Source organism: Vulpes vulpes, chromosome X (genome assembly GCF_048418805.1).
Source record: "Vulpes vulpes isolate BD-2025 chromosome X, VulVul3, whole genome shotgun sequence".
Classification (NCBI taxonomy): Eukaryota; Metazoa; Chordata; class Mammalia; order Carnivora; family Canidae; genus Vulpes; species Vulpes vulpes.
Window position 1 is genome coordinate 1,522,916 of NC_132796.1, and position 16,480 is coordinate 1,539,395.

Sequence of the window (16,480 nt, forward strand, 5' to 3'; positions counted from 1 at the left end):
TCTTTGTATCTGGTAATGCTCTTTATCTGGAAGTCCAGTTAAGCTGAAATGATCATAGCCATAGTGTTAAAATTTAATTAAATTGGGACACCTGAGTGGCTTAAGTGGTTGGGCATCTGCCTTTGGCTCAGGGCGTGACCCTGGGGTCCTGGGATCAAGTCTCACATTTGGCTCCCTGCATAGAGCCTGCTTCTCCCTCTGCCTGTGTCTCTGCCTCTCTCTGGGTCTCTCATGAATAAATAAATAAAATCTAAAAAAAATAATTTAATTAAATTGAAAATTGCTTAGTATTTAAATGGTGTGCCTTTCCTCATCCCTTGAACTGATGTGTGGCTTTGTATTTAAAGTCCTTCTCATTGTGTGTCAACTACTGTCAAATAAAAAATAGATTAATTAAAAAAATAATAAAGAGCTTCTTCTCTGGACCTCATATCATTGGGTCTTGCTTTTTTATCTATTCTGATCACCTCGGGTATTATTTGCAATGTTTTTTTCCATTAACATTTAGTGTAATTATTGATATGGTTGGATTTGGGTCTTCCAACTCTGTTTGGACCAACTGTATTGTGTTTCCGACTTCTTTGGGTTCTTTGGTTATTTTTTTCTTTTAGAATATAATTTTATCTTTTATCTTTTTGCTATTCCTCTTTGCTAGTGCTGGATCTAGAAATTATAATATATATGTTTAGCTTACTATGGTCTAATTAGAGTTAATATCCTATCAGTTCCCATAAAATGGGAAGCTTTGCTACTCTATATATTTATTTGTCAGCACTCCATCATTCTTTATGCTCTAGGTGTTACATGAATTGCAACTACACATGTTATGTAGCTGCCAGATTGTGTGATTATTTTGCTTTCAACAAGGTGTACATTTTAAAGAAATAGAGAGAAAAAATAGTCTTTTATGTTTAGCTCAGCACTGACTTTTTCTCATGTTCTTTGTATCTGGGGATTTGTGTTTTCATCAGTCATCATTACCTTTCAGACTAAAGCTAAACATTTGTATTTTGTGGACAATGTGCCTCGATATGGTTTTCTTCATATTTATCCTACTTGGGTTTTCCTGAGCCTACTGAATCCGTAAATTTATGTATTTCAGAAAAGTTTGGAAATTTTGTATTTATTCAAATAATGTTACTGTCCTATTCTCTCTCCCTTCTCCTCTGTGACTGGACTTTAGACTTTTTGATATTGTTTTATAGCTTCATTTAAATTTTTTTCGTCCTGATCTGAAAATTGGATAATTTCTGCTGATCTGTTTTCTTTTTTTTTTCTTTTTTCTTTTTCTTTATACCAGTTACTGATTTGTTATATACACATACATATGTATGTATTGACTCTTCCCCTTTGTGCTCTAGCTTTTAGGCATTTATAGCAAATTTTTATTTGAGTTCTACATTTTGATTCCAAAATTTACACTTAATTCATATTTGATTGTTACTATGTCTTTGCTGAGATTTACCATCTTGTTTTTGTGATGAACATATTTTTCTTTATCTAATTGAGTATAAAGATAACAGTTGATTTAAAGTCCTTGTCTAGGTCATCTTTGGGTTGGTCCCTGTTGCTATTTTGTTTGTTTGTTTTATTCTTGAGAGTGGGTCATATTATCTTGACTCTGCATACACTGCATAATTTTGGACTTAATTTTCGACCATTATGCATGGGGATTCTGGTTTCTGTGATATTCATCAAAAGACTGTTGATGTTTTTGTTTGATCAGGGAATTAACTTGGTTGGACTCAGATTGAAAGCTCTGGTTAGAGATGCCTGGATGGCTCAGTGGTTGAGTGTCTGCCTTTGGCTTAGGGCATGATCCCGGGGTCCTGGGATTGAGTCCCAGATTGGGCTCCCTGCTTCTCCCTCTGCCTATGTCTCTGCCTCTCTCTCTGTGTCTCTTGTGAACAAATAAATAAAATCCTTTTAAAAAGAAAGAAAGGAAGCAGGCTCTGGCTACTAGATAACAGCTCAGATTCCTGTTCTGATCTTTTATCTTTAACTGGTCATTTTGTGTTTGCCCCACATTTGTGCAGTTCTTGCTCCAGACATAGATCTGGGCAGAGCTTACATGCAGTGTTTACAAATGTCTCACTTGGGCTCTTTCTTTTCTTTCTGCGATGTTCACCTTCCTTTACATGTATGTTTGGTGTTTTGGACTCTACCCTCGAATCCTATGTGAGCTTTAGTTGCCCCTTGTGGTATCATCTGTAGGCTACTCTCAGATTAAGAGCCTTAAAAACCAGACAAATTCACCTTTGGATGGTCCCTTCTTCCAAATGTTGACATTTCTCCAGAATCTGCCTTTTTTGCTCCACTCTCCAGAGCCTTCACCACTTCATTTTTGTATTTTGTGTTGAGATTACGGCTGTGATCTCTGGGGAGATAGGTCTGTCAGGAGCTTGCTCATCCATTCTTGAAGTAGAAATCAGAAGAATTATTATTAGTGAATGGTTTTGGGGATCAGACATTGCAATAATTCAGTTCAACCATCCTCAGTGACACTATTACATTGTTTGTGATTCAGTTTCATGGATGAGTTATGGGAATTGTTAAGTGTCTGTGAACTTATAGGAGTATGTGTGTTCTAACTTCTAAGGATCTTTGTTCAAGTGGAGCAACAGGCTTATTTCTTGCTTAAGAGAGATAAGTCAGCCAACTTTACTAAGTAAGCTAAGCCCCACGGCCAAACTCATCCCATCTCTAAGGAGAGTCACCTCTTGATAACCCTGTAATATCTCATCTGGGAAATGTAGATAGTCATCCCTCCTCATTAAAGGTTAATGATAGACATCATGAATTTATTTATGATGTAAACCCCACACAACTATTATCACCCATATAGTGACCACAAAAATCTCCCATTCATTAAGTATGGAAATTTACTCATTAGTCTCATAGGATCACTTTTAATTATTACTGTGTTTTAGGAAAAATACATATGTTTCTTTATCAGAGATTTATCTCAATGTACTCAGTAATTAGAGTGATATCTTTTTCTTCTGTAACCCTCATGGTGATTTTGTGGGGCCAGGCACATATTAGGTGCATAAATACACTGTAGATTCAAATCCTGCAGGATTCCATTCCCATGAGGCGTCAAAAATCGTCAAACTTGTAGAAACATGGAGTGGACTGGTGGTTGTCAGAGGCTGCAGGAGAAGGGTCACGGAGAGTTGTTCACTGAGCACCTGGGTGGCTCAGTGGTTGAGCATCTGCTTTTGGCTCAGGTTGTGATCCCGGAGTCCTGGGATCGAGTCCTGCATCAGGCTCCCACAGGGAGCCTGCTTCTCTCTCTGCCTGTGTCTCTATCTCTCTCTCTGTGTCTCTCATTAGCACATAAATAATAATAAAATCCTTTATTTTATTATTAAATAAATAATGCAGGAAGCCCAATGTGGGACCTGATCCTGGGATCCCAGGATTGCACTCTGAGCCAAAGGCAGATAGATGCTCAACTGCTGAGCCACCCAGGCGTCCCATGAATAAATGGAATTAAAAAAAAATTTAATTCAGTTATGCAAGATGAATAAGTTCTAAAACACCGTGTCTACAGTTAAGCATATTATATTATGCACTTAAAAATTTAAGAGGGTAAAATGTATATGAAGTATTGTTACCACAGTAGAAAAAAAAATAAATAAAGGAAGTTTCAAGACTAAAACTAAGATGAATGAAGGGCTAAACATCTGAACTATCTTGTAAATACCACCACACATGCCTAAAATGTGTATAATGCATGCGTGTCATGCTCACATCCGTGAAAATGAGACCTGTCTGGAATCTAAAGAGCAACATAGCTTTGTGCTTATTGTAAACCATATGCCTTAAAGTTTTGAAGTCGCTGGATTTCTCACTGCCTTTGTTTGTTATAGTCAAGAGCAGTAGACGTTTTTGCAACAGGGGCTGGCATTCGGGGCAACATTTTCAGCCAGCCAGATGGAGACAGATAACGGTGCAGGATAAGAATTACACACACACTGACCCCAGCATCCCTGGATGCTGTGCTCATACCTTTGGGAGTTAGCCCCTCTTCTTGATGAGGAAGTTAACATTTTCTTCAGTGATTTGTGGTCTCCAACCAACTCACAATAACTTGAATGAAAATGACCTTGCATTCTTCAAGGTGGAATGTAAGTCCACGAGCTGTGTGCACGTTTTGTAATGACCCTCATCGCTAGATGGCATGTTGTCAATTACAGGTATGGCCCTGAATAAAACTGGTCCAAAGTTGGATGTCCTTGCTACTCCTGGCATCCTTGGAGGGCTCCTGGAAAGGAATCCCAGATTTGCATCCCTCTTAAGGAAAGTAGGATATAGGACTGGAAGGATAGGTAAGAGGGGGGACGTGGAAACTATTAATGGTCACAGAGCTTTTAAAAAGGTAAAGAGGGACACCTGGGTGGCTCAGTGGCTGAGTGTTTGCCTTTGGCTCAGGGCATGATCCTGGAGTCCCAGGATTGAGTCCCACATCAAGCTCCCTGTGGGGAGCCTGCTTCTCCCTCTGCTTATGTCTCTGCCTCTCTCTCTGTCTCTCATGGATAAACAAATAAAATCTTTAAAAAAAAAAGGTAAACAAAAAAACTTTTGGCTGATGAGTGAGTGGACAGATCAAAACCATATCACCTCATCAAATAATTGCAAAAATGTGCCCTCTTATTATGTCCTATAAAACATACAATTTGCAAGTCACAGTACTGGCCATATGACATGCCTTACTGTTTATAGTTTCTCCACTTAGATACGAAGAAGCTTGTGTCCGGATATCGCATATATTTTTGGGTGGTTTTAATTTTTTCAGATGGGAGGGTGTTTGACTGGAAGATTCACTTGTATAAAACAGATACTGAATTTATACTCATGAACTTGCTCCTTGTAGAAAAGAAGACTGTATATTTCAATGACAAAATTACATAAAAGGAGCCTTTTGCCGGGACAGCGTTCTGTTCTTATATATTTATCTACGCATTTTCCATTAAAAAAACTTGCAGAGGGCCCTGACTTCAAAATAATCCTCAAGCAATAATAATAATAATAATAATAATAATAATAATAATAATAATAAATAATCCTCAAGGGGTAAGAAGAAACTTAGAGCTGTCAAGGAGAGCTTGGAGGGCTCTGCTAGGTTTCTGGTTGCTCGGAACAAAGGGGACGGGCGTTCCCCAACCGAGGAGGGAAGCCGCCCACCGGGAGGGCTCCGCTCCTACAGCGTGGATAAATGTGTTTTTAGTTTTTTGTGTAACACACCTGACAACTCCCATGAGGCATGTATAATGACTGTCGCTTTCCCACGGGGAAAATGCATTTCAGAGCATTTAGGTCATTAGCCGGGCTGACACGGATGTGCTGCTGGAGCACAGCGCTGCCTGAGGGGGGTCAGGAGGCGAGGCAGTGTGCGTGTTTTCCTCGTCTTTTCTTGGCTGTGTTTCTGTGGGAGCCTTCGTGGCCTCCTGACCACCTTGCAGACGCTGACGTTCCAAGACAACGCGGTTACTCTTGTGTTTTACATACTTTCGACTGCACCGGATCAGTTGATCGTGGGAGAGCTACTAACCTCTCACTTGTTTAAAAAAGAAAAAAAGATACGAACGTGGAAATGCTTCTCACGACTACTCAGAATGTTTCAATAGCCTCTTCTCTGTGAAACTGTTCCGTTTTTACCAGTTCAGCACCTCCGCGGCATTGCTTTCCCAGCTCTTCTTACCTTGACGTTCTTCCCGTGGTCACTTTATCCTGCTCCTCTCCTGTACAGAATAGGTACAAATGATGTCCAGCTTTAAGTCTCAATTAATTTTAAATCATTTAATTAAAAAAATTCTTAAAAATCTCATTGTTTTTGCCTCCTGTGATTATAGACGTTAAAAACCGTTTCCGCCTAATGGGGTGATCAGTACAGCGGTTAATGGGCTGTAATGCATCGGAATGCAGATCCACACATTGCCTATTTCTAGAATGAGCACGAACGAAAGCTGATATTTTACTAGAAGCATCTCCATGGGGGCGCCTGGGGGGCTCAGTCAATAAAGCGTCTGCTTCAGCTCAGGTCATGATGTCAGAGTCCTGGGATCGAGCCGTACCCGGGCTCCCTGCTCATTGGAGCTCTGCTTCCCCCTCTCCCTCTTCTGCTCCCACTGCTCGTGCTCTCTCTCTCTAATAAATAAATAAAATCTTTTTTTTTTAAAAAAAAGAAGCATATCCATGAACGACACGGAGCTGGATTTTAATTCAGCTAATTCCTGTATCTGTGTCTGAATATTATCTGATGCCAGAGGTGATGGTATACAGTATCCCTTTTCTTCCTCATTTTCATTTTTTTAAAAAAATCTTTTAAGGAAACATAAAAATAATAAGAAGAAACGGTTAGGGTTGCAGGAGGCGTAGATCATATAATGGCCCTTCAGAGCTGCAGGGCAGGTATCTTGGGATCTAAAAGGTCTAAAGGAGCAAGACCGAGGGGTCTGCAGATTGGAACAAGGAGGGAGGGAAGCTAGTGGGACAGGCATGCAGCAGACTCCCGAAGAGCTGGACAGAACCATGTTGGGCAGCGAGGAGAGAGGCCGGGTCGCCCTGGAGGTCGGGGTGCAGGGGCATTGGCTGTAGCCCCATGAGCGTGCCATGGTTTCTCTGCAGTCCCGTCGGAGCAAAGCCAGTCGGTGGGGGGTCAGAGTGAGGAGGTCCCATGGGGATGAGATGCTTGCTGATGGCACCTGTTCCAAACCAGGGGCTGCCATCTCCAACCAGGGTACAAAGTGACCCAAGAAGGTAGGCACTGAGCTGTCACCAAAAATGTTCCCAGTTCAGCTCTCACGGGAGTCAAGATCGCCTGCTTCTGTTTCACTGAAAACAACCCCAAACTCACCAAAACTACAATAGGATATGGGAACGATCCTACTGAGCTGATTATCCTTGGAGCGGATTGTTTCTTTAGGACATTTCCTGAAGTATGACCGGGTGCCTCATTGAGAATCGCAGAATAATTATGGTTTGAATGAGAAGCACAACGTGTAAAGCAAAGTGCCAGAGGAGCGTCTTCACTTTTCCTGGCACTTGGGACATGCTTCACATGCTTTGAGCATCGGAGAAATGGGGATACTAGCCTTTCTATCAGACTACAAGATGAAATAAGTGGACACTTTCTTTAAAACCCCACCATGTTTTTGGTTTTTTTTTTAACCATGAAGGGCCCTGAGCACCACCTCTCAGAAACATTGCAAGCTCTGTGTCTCCTTTTTGCACCTGCAAAGGCTCTTAATGTCCATAGCACGATGACGATAAGGGGTGTTTTTATTTGGTTGGTTTTTATATTTATGGAGGGGGGAGGGTCTTCTAAGTCAAGAATCCAGAGACAAGTTTGTCTGTTGACATGGGAGCCGTCGGCTGTCGGATCCAGCCTTCTGGTTGACCATCTGTTCTGGCTCCAGAAAGATAAAGGTAACCAGGAAAACCAACATAAGGTCAGAGAATAATTGGCTCAGAAGGAGTACGACACGCCAAGGTTCGTTTCTGGACAGACTTTGTTTGTCCTGTGTCTTAAAATCAAATTGAATTTCTAATATTGGAAATGTGAAAAAAGAACGCTAAAACCAATAGAACAAGAATCTATATTCTTAGCACCCGGAAATAGCACTATTAAATCCTTTAAAAGGATGAATTCTATGAGAATAGATCTCATCAAATCTACTAAATCTTAAATTCTATTACATCTATTTAAAAATACCTTTTTTGGGGCAGCCCAGGTGGCCCAGCGGTTTAACGCTGCCTTAGGCCCAGGGTGTGATCCTGGAGGCCCGGGATCGAGTCCCATGTCGGGCTCCCTGAGTGGAGCCTGCTTCTCCCTCTGTCTGTGTCTCTGCCTCTCTCTCTCTTTGTGTCTCTCACGAATAAATAAAATCTTAAAAAAAAACTTTTTTTTTTTTTTTTACAAAAGTATGTGCATGCATGGTATTGTCTTATCCTGTTGCAAAGTAGTTGTGCATTGCTGCATATCAGAGAGATTGTAGACGTATGGAAAGCCATGTTGGCAAGGCTGTGCCAAATTTTTGGAACAGGCATGTGATGTACCTAGTAGATACATATTATTACATAATGATTATTACCAATGTATCACATATTATTACGGCAGCAGTGCAGACATATTTGCTGCCAACAACAAATTAATTCAACTACCAGGTGGACAACGTGAAACAATACTGATCTCGTCGCTCAGTACGAGACTCTAGGACCCACCTGAGTCGGCTGCTCGTGGAGGGTCCTGCCTTGCGCTCAGGAGGGGGACATTGAATGGATACTCTTTGCATATGTAGACATTTGGATTAATCCACTTGTTGGTCTCAAGGTCCATGGATGGGATGAGCACTGGGTGTTATTCTGTATGTTGGCAAATTGAACACCAATAAAAAATAAATTTATTATTAAAAAAAAAAGGTCCATGGATGGCCTTAGTCACCCCCATCAGATCACCGAGGGAAAGGATGGCTTTTATCCAGCACCCCTGTGTGTAGAACTCTGCGGTTTCTAGCTCGTGGCATTCGCCCCAAGTATAGATAGATCCTGGGCGTGTTTCTCTAATCGCACAGCTGGCGTGAAGTAATGTACACACCTTCCATACGCATTCCGCTTTCTTTCTTACACCTTGAATTCATTACCTCGCTGTAGTTTTATAAGACAGTTGACTGTCGGGTCAACGGGTGGTATAATTTCTTCTGCAGAAGTATTTTGTGCCTTGTTTGTTTTTCTAGATGGCATTCAAGGTCAATTTGTCCAGTTACAAAAACAATTTGAGTTTTTGAAAGGATTCCTTTAAAAACGGGTTACTGTAGGGAGGAGTTGTATCTCTAGAGTACTAAATTTTCCCATTAAAGGAAAGGTGTGTTTTTCTTTACTTAAAACTTAAAAAAAAAAAAAAACCCTTTGTCGAATTATAGGTTTTTGTCCTTTCATTTCTTTAAGGTAGATTTGTATCATTCTTATGTATTTTACATTTGTTGCCATAGTTATCCGGAGCCATGTTGTTTATTGGATTTTTTTTTTCATTTTTAAAATGTTTTACTTTACCCAATATATTCAAAATCTTACCGTATCAACACATAATTGGTGTAGGAAGTAATCAACGAGCTATTTTACATTCTTTTTAACACATTGTCTTCAAAATCTGATGAGTATTTGTTGCCTACAGCCATGTCAATGCAGACACTAAGTTTTCATCAGAAATACTTGATCCGAGGATGCCTGGGTGGCTTAGCGGTTGAGCGTCTGCCTTCGGCTCAGGGCATGATCCCGGGTCTGGGATTGAGCCTCCATCCAGATTGGGCTCCTGCGAGGAGCCTCTTTCTCCCTCTGCCTGTATCTCTGACCCTGTGTGTCTCATGAATAAAAAAATAAAATCTTAAAAAAATAAATAAAAATAGAAAAGACATACTTGATCCATGTTTAGATTTTACAACATGTATTCTCAAGAAAGCATAACCACATGGAGCTATTTTTTCATTATACTTTCTATGTTTTATGTGATTACATAAAAGATGGTAAGTTTGACGTTAACAATCTTACTCCCTCATGACTGAGCTCCTGTGTGTTATTCTGTGACCTTGAGGGGACAGATGTAGAATCACGCTATAAGCCGCACATTTGCTTCGACAGAGTGTCAGTTCGTGTGCGTGCATGTGTGTGTCTAGGTGTGTGTGCTACTATACCAAGGGAGTAACACAGCATTTCTCTTTCACTAAGAGGATTCAAAAATATGAATGGACATTTCCCAGATGTCTATAGACTGTCTATAGAAGTGACCATCTTCTCTTTTAACATGTTTTTATTAGAATAGATTTTCTTTTACTTCTTTCCTTTTTTAAGATTTTATTTATTTATTCATGAGACACACAGAGAGAGAGACAGGTAGAGGGAGAAGCAGACTCCATGCAGGGAGCCCGATGCAGGACTTGATCCCAGAACCCAGGGATCATGACCTGAGCTGAAGGCAGACGCTCAACCACGGAGCCACCCAGGTGTCCCAATAATAGATTTTCAACATGGAATGACCCTTGTGTTTATTTGGGGTCTCAGAATTGCCATGCTGGGACGGAGATATTGGCTGCAAACGCGGTTCTCCTCCCCAGGGAACAAAAGTCAGGGATTTTTAGAGATGACAGAGAATGCTTGTGTGTGCGGTTTTATAAGGAACTGGTGGTGGTGGCAGAAAACGAACCTTGGCTGAACCTGACTGCTTACTAAGGTTTTCACTAAAGCAAAATATCTTCCTGTAGCAGGTTGCAGGGGTGTGGGCTGAATCCCTGGAGGATTTGTGGTTTGGCTCAGCTTCCAAGTTCATGTTTTTGCCGGCAAGGACGTGCAGAATGTCCATGTCCTGCCTGGCCTCCCGGATCCATTCCACCTGCCACGGAGGTGACCCGGGTCGCCTGCTGGTTCCAGTAGAAAGTGGCTGTCCTACGTGTCTTCTGACTCTGGCTGCCACCTCGCCCGCCGCTGGATGTAAACCCAGAGGCTCCCCCGGCTTTGACGTCCTTGGCGCTTCCCAACTGAAACTAAGAACCTTGAAAAGATGCATCGGTGTCTGAAATCACAGTCGGGATAGCTTGCATTCGGTTCCTAAAAAGAAAAGAAAGACGAAAGGATTATAAGCCTCGATACGTGTTGGCATGACTTTTTTTTATACTAATAGTGATATAAATAATGCCGTAGGTCACTTCGTACTTGTTTACTGACACTAAAATCATATAAATAATAGCACAGGTCGCTTCATACTTGTTTAAAATTAAGCGATGACTTAAATGATATGCTCTTGTCATGAAAACGCATGTTGCCCCCAAAGGGCAAAAACATGTCATGTTTTGCACATTTAATTCATAGAAAAATAAACATGTAAAAAAAAAAAGAAAAAAGAAAAAGAAACATGTGAACTCAGTTCTTAGACTCCTCAAACGTCCATGTGTTTTGAGGTCCGAGTTATGAGATTCAATTTGAGTATAGAGAGAATAAAAAAATACAATAAATAATCAATGCATATAAAATAATACAATATTATATTCTATTTTTGCATATTCTGTATGTAAATATGTGTAAATCTATACAAGTATAAACATTAAATTCATATATTTTAAATAAATGTATGTGAATTTATATATAACACTAAAAATTCACTTTATATATTTTATATATAAATATATATAAATGCATTTTACATATGTAAAATTATAGCATCCCGTAGGTTTAAAGGGGTGTTTTATACATTTTACTCTTTTTCTGCTTTAAAGCTACATTTTAGGGTTGCCTGGGTGGCTTGCACTCAGTCGAGCATCTGATTCTTGCTTTCAACTCAGGTTGTGGAGATCGAGTCCTGGGTTGGGCTCCAAGCTGGGCATGGGGTCTGCTTGGGTTTCTCTCTCTCCCTCTGGCCCTACCCTCACCCTGGTTTGCATGAGAATGCTCTCTGCCTCTTTAAAAAAAAATTACATTTTGACAGTATTTTTTATAAGATATTTTAATTTTAAAAATTGCGTGATGTTTTAAACATACCACTAGTTAAATAATAAAATATGATCCTATCTCACATTTAAACATTCCAGCAGCTGAAAGATGGCAAGGTGAGAATCAGAAGTCAGTCTGACCCTGATTCTGGGTCAGAAAAGAAGAGTTTGGCATTTTGATGATGTACAGCCCACTGGCCTGTTGGCAAAAGAAAACCAGGAAGTACAAATTTGCACAGCGCCCTTTCCCGAAGGAGACTTTCCTTACCCGAGGCCCACACCAGCGCCAGTTTCTCTTTATTTATTCTTTGTGCTCATCTCATCATGTGCACTCCTTAATGCCCATGCATTGCCTTTTTTTAAGAAGTCACTGACTGAGATGAATGCATCATGTATGATTTTCAGTTTTGGTTTTGACTTGGAGTCTGTTAGGTACATATTTTTATCTTTTATTTTATTTTATTTTATTTTATTTTATTTGTTTTATTTTATTATTTTATTATTATATTCTATTTTATTTTATTCTATTTATTTTATTTTATTTTATTATTCTATTTTATTCTACTTTATTCTATTTTATTCTATTTTATTTTATTTTATTTTGTTTTATTTTATTATTTTATTATTTTATTTTATTTTATTTTATTTTATTTTATTTTATTTTATTATTTATTTTTCTCAAAGGCAGGAGCTTCCCCTAGATTGGCCAGAGGGAGCACAGCCCTTTTCAGAGCTCGGTTTTGGCCAAATGGTAGCTACTGGAGAATTTTGACCTCTAAAAATAGGAGACAATGGGGATCCCTGGGTGGCTCAGCTGTTTAGCGCCTGCCTTGGGCCCAGGGTGTGTTTCTGGAGTCCCGGGATTGAGTCCCACATCAGGCTTCTTGCATGGAGCCTGCTTCTCCCTCTGCCTGTGTCTGTCTCCCTCTCTCTCTCTCTCTCTCATGAATAAATAAGTAAAATCTTAAAAAAAAAAAAAAAGGAGACAATGGATCTGTGGCCATTAGTTGCAGTGGTAAGCTTAATAACCAGCTGGGGCTCCAGGCTAAGGGGCTTTTTCCCAGTAACCAGTGAATATCCTTGAATAATATGTTAATTTGGACCTCTCATTTACAAATAAATCTACAAGTTCGTGCCAATAGTTATTTCAGTGAATGCATGAATAAACAGCTCCTTGGTGGTTCATCTGCTGGCTGCTATTTGATTCCCTGGTTTACAATGGGGTGTTCTCATGGGGGGGGGGGCGCAGGTGGTGGCCTTTCAATCTGTAGAGAGGAATGTTTGCCTGTTTCTTCCTGTCCTGTCTTATGGCTAAGGGACATGTGCACTTACCTCACGGACCGGAATTTGCAGTACCGGAGATCTGTACTCAGGCAAGTTAAAGGAAGCTCTCTGAAGCTGACTTATCCTCCACCAAAAAAGAGCCATTTCCTTATATATATTCATATATAATTGAAAGCAGATATCTTAGCAACAGGTAAATCAGAATGTTTGGGAGATGAGCTATGGAATAAGGGATTTGGCCGACGCCAGAGATTTCAGGGAATAAGCATTTAAGACCTGAAATGAGGTTCATGTATTTGTAATATGTACAATGCATATACATACACATAATATATAAATATGTATTTCAATATGGACTTATAGATACTATATATATGGCAGGTGTATACAGTGTTTACATATACTTACCATATATGGACACCATATACATGTGCTCTGTATATATGGTGTGTGCTTATATATAGGGTATGTGTATATATGTATATAGAAAATAAATATATGGTATATATATGGTGATTGTGTTTATATATGTATATGGAGTGTATACGTGCTGTGTGTATAATATATACAGTGTATGCATATGTCTGGAGTATATTTATGGTATCTATATGTGGTATATATATATATATATATGGTGTATATGTGTTGTGTGTATATAATATATATGGTGTGTACATATATATGTGGTGTGTGTATATATGGTGTATACTTATATGCTGTGTGTATATAATATATATGGTGTGTACATATATATGGGGAATATCTATGGTATCTGTATATGGTGTGTATATATGTGGAGCACATATATGGTGTATGTATATATATGTGTGTGTGTGCTGTGTGTATATAATGTATATGGCATGTATATATGTGTGGAGTATATATGTGGTGCATATACCTCGTATATAAATGTTACCAATGTATATGGTCTAAATATGTATAAACATTTATGTATATATATGGGACACACACACACACATATATATATATACCATATATAGACATGAGGTGCTGGTCTTGAGGGCTTTATAAGCATATTTCCTTTTATTCTTTAGAGGAACCCCGTGAGGTAGGAGTGGTTACCATCCTTGTTGTCTATAGAGCTAAATTTCCCCAATCACCCAGCTGTTAAGTGGTGAAGCTAAGAGCCTAGCCCTCAGGATCTTCACACTCCCTGCCCATAAATTCATTCCTTAAAAAGATTTTATTTATGTATTTGACAGAGAGAAAGAGAGCACAAGCAGGGGGAGTGAGTGGCAGGCAGAGGGAGAGGGAGGAGCAGAGTCCCCGCTGAGCAGGGAGCCTGATGTGGGACTCAATCCCAGGATCATGAGGTCATGACTTGAGCCCAAGGCAGATGCTTAACTGAGCCACTCAGAGGCCCTAAGGCTCCTAAAATCTATGAAGGCCAAGAAAAAGGTGAAGCAACCTCGGAATTTTTCTGCCAGGGAGATGGAATTCTTGAAGAGATAGATAAAGATATTTGAAATATAATGCTGTGTCTTAATTGTCCTTCAATAAAGTTAAATTGATTAATTAATTTAAGTAAAGAATTTTTTAAAGTTTTATTTATTTACTGAGAGAGAGAGAGAGAGAGAGAGAGAGAGAGAGAGAGAGGAAGAGTAGGGGGAGGGGCCGGAGAAGAGTGTGAAGCAGATTCCCTGCTGAGCAAGGAGCCTGACTTGGGGCTGAACAGAGAGACTCAATCCCAGGACCTCAAGATTTCTCAAATCAATGAATTAAATTTTAAAAATTAATTAATTAATTAACATAAGGTAAATAAATAAAATAAAGAATAAATGAAATTAAGTAAATTAAATACATAACAAGTAGATAAAATTTAATTAAATATAGTAAATTAATTAAATAATGTAAGTAACCTAAATAAAGACTTCAAACCCTGGGAAACAAACTAGGGGTGGTGGAAGGGGAGGAGGGCGGGGGGTCGGGGTGAATGGGTGACGGGCGCTGAGGAGGGCACTTGACGGGATGAGCACTGGGTGTTATTCTGTATGTTGGCAAATTGAACACCAAAAAAAAAATAAATTTATTATTAAAAAAATAAAACTAAAAATAATTAACATAAGGTAAATAAATAAAATAAAATAAATGAAATTAAGTAAATTAAATACATAACAAGTAAATTAAAGGTAGATAAAATTAAATGAATTAAATATAGTAAATTAATTAAATAACGTAAGTAACCTAAATAAAATAAAATAAATTAATAAAATAAAACGAATTAAATTGAGTAAATAAAATAACAAAATTAATAAAATGCATTCATTAATAATGTAAGTAATGTAAAATAAATAAAATAAGGTAAATAAGTTAATTAAATAAAATACATGAATTAAATTCAGAACATAAAACGTAGCGCGTGCTGTGCTGCACATCCTGTTCCATCTCTCACCCACCCATCACCCACCCAGTGACATGGCTACAACGCTGCTCGTGTTTTGCAGACATGGAAGCAGATGCTGGTAGAGAGGAGCCTGTCTAGGGACGGAGACTTACTTCCTAATGGAGAGAGAGCTGATGGCCTGTCTTGAGGCCCATGCATGTGACACAGATGTGGCTTCCTGTGGCCGTCCCCAAAGCTGTCCTCGGTCCCTGTGACTTCTCCTAGGCAGGACGTGGGCACTGCCACCCAATGGGTCTCAACTTCCCAGACTCTCATCATCACCATGTGCATTTGTGCTGGGAAAAGTGGCCTGCTTACCAGTTCCTTTCTGTCTCTATCCAAGACCCCAAGACGCCCTGTGTTGTGTCATCACCCTTAACATTCTGTTGGGACTGGTTAGGTCATAACCACTTAGTACTCTCCTGGAAAGCTCTTTGGGAGATGTCTCACTCCCGGTGTTGTGGGAAAGCCAAGCCTTCCCGTCCACCATGCTTGCTGCCGCACACCGAGCTTCTCCTGACCGGAGACGGAGGCCCACCTGTCAAAATTACCCACCGTCTCCGGCAGCTTCTACGTCTAGAGGTGTGTAGGTGCTCGCTCTGCTCTTCAGCAACGCGATGTCTTCACCCACCTTGGATCCGGTGGGGACGACTTCCTTTCCATCACCTCCTTCATAGTCCTGCTCTGCTGGCTGACTTTGCCTACCGATCGTTAAAAACACATTTTAATATGTGTGTATTTATGATCTATCACTATAATATATATCATATAGATTACTAAATATATTTGTTATGTATTACTGTAACATATATTTATTATATACTGTTGTGATACAATTTATTATATATTGCTATAATATACTATTATGTATGTTACTATAATATATACAATAAATATATATTTATTATATATTGCTATAATATACTGTTATGTATGTTACTATAATATATACTCTATATTACTATAATATATTACTATATGTGTTTTTATGTATTATTCAAATATAAATCTAATTACTATGATATATATTTATTATATATTACTATAATATATATTATAATAGTACATATATAATATGTATTATATGTACTACTATGTATATATATGTAGTATATAATATAGTATATATAGTACTATATATGTACCATAATATGTAATATATATTATATGTACTATATATATTATAATTATATTACCACAATATATATTATATATTACTCTTATATATTTATTATGTATTACAATAATGTATATTTATTATGTATTACTATAATATATGTTGATTACATATTACTATAATATATACATT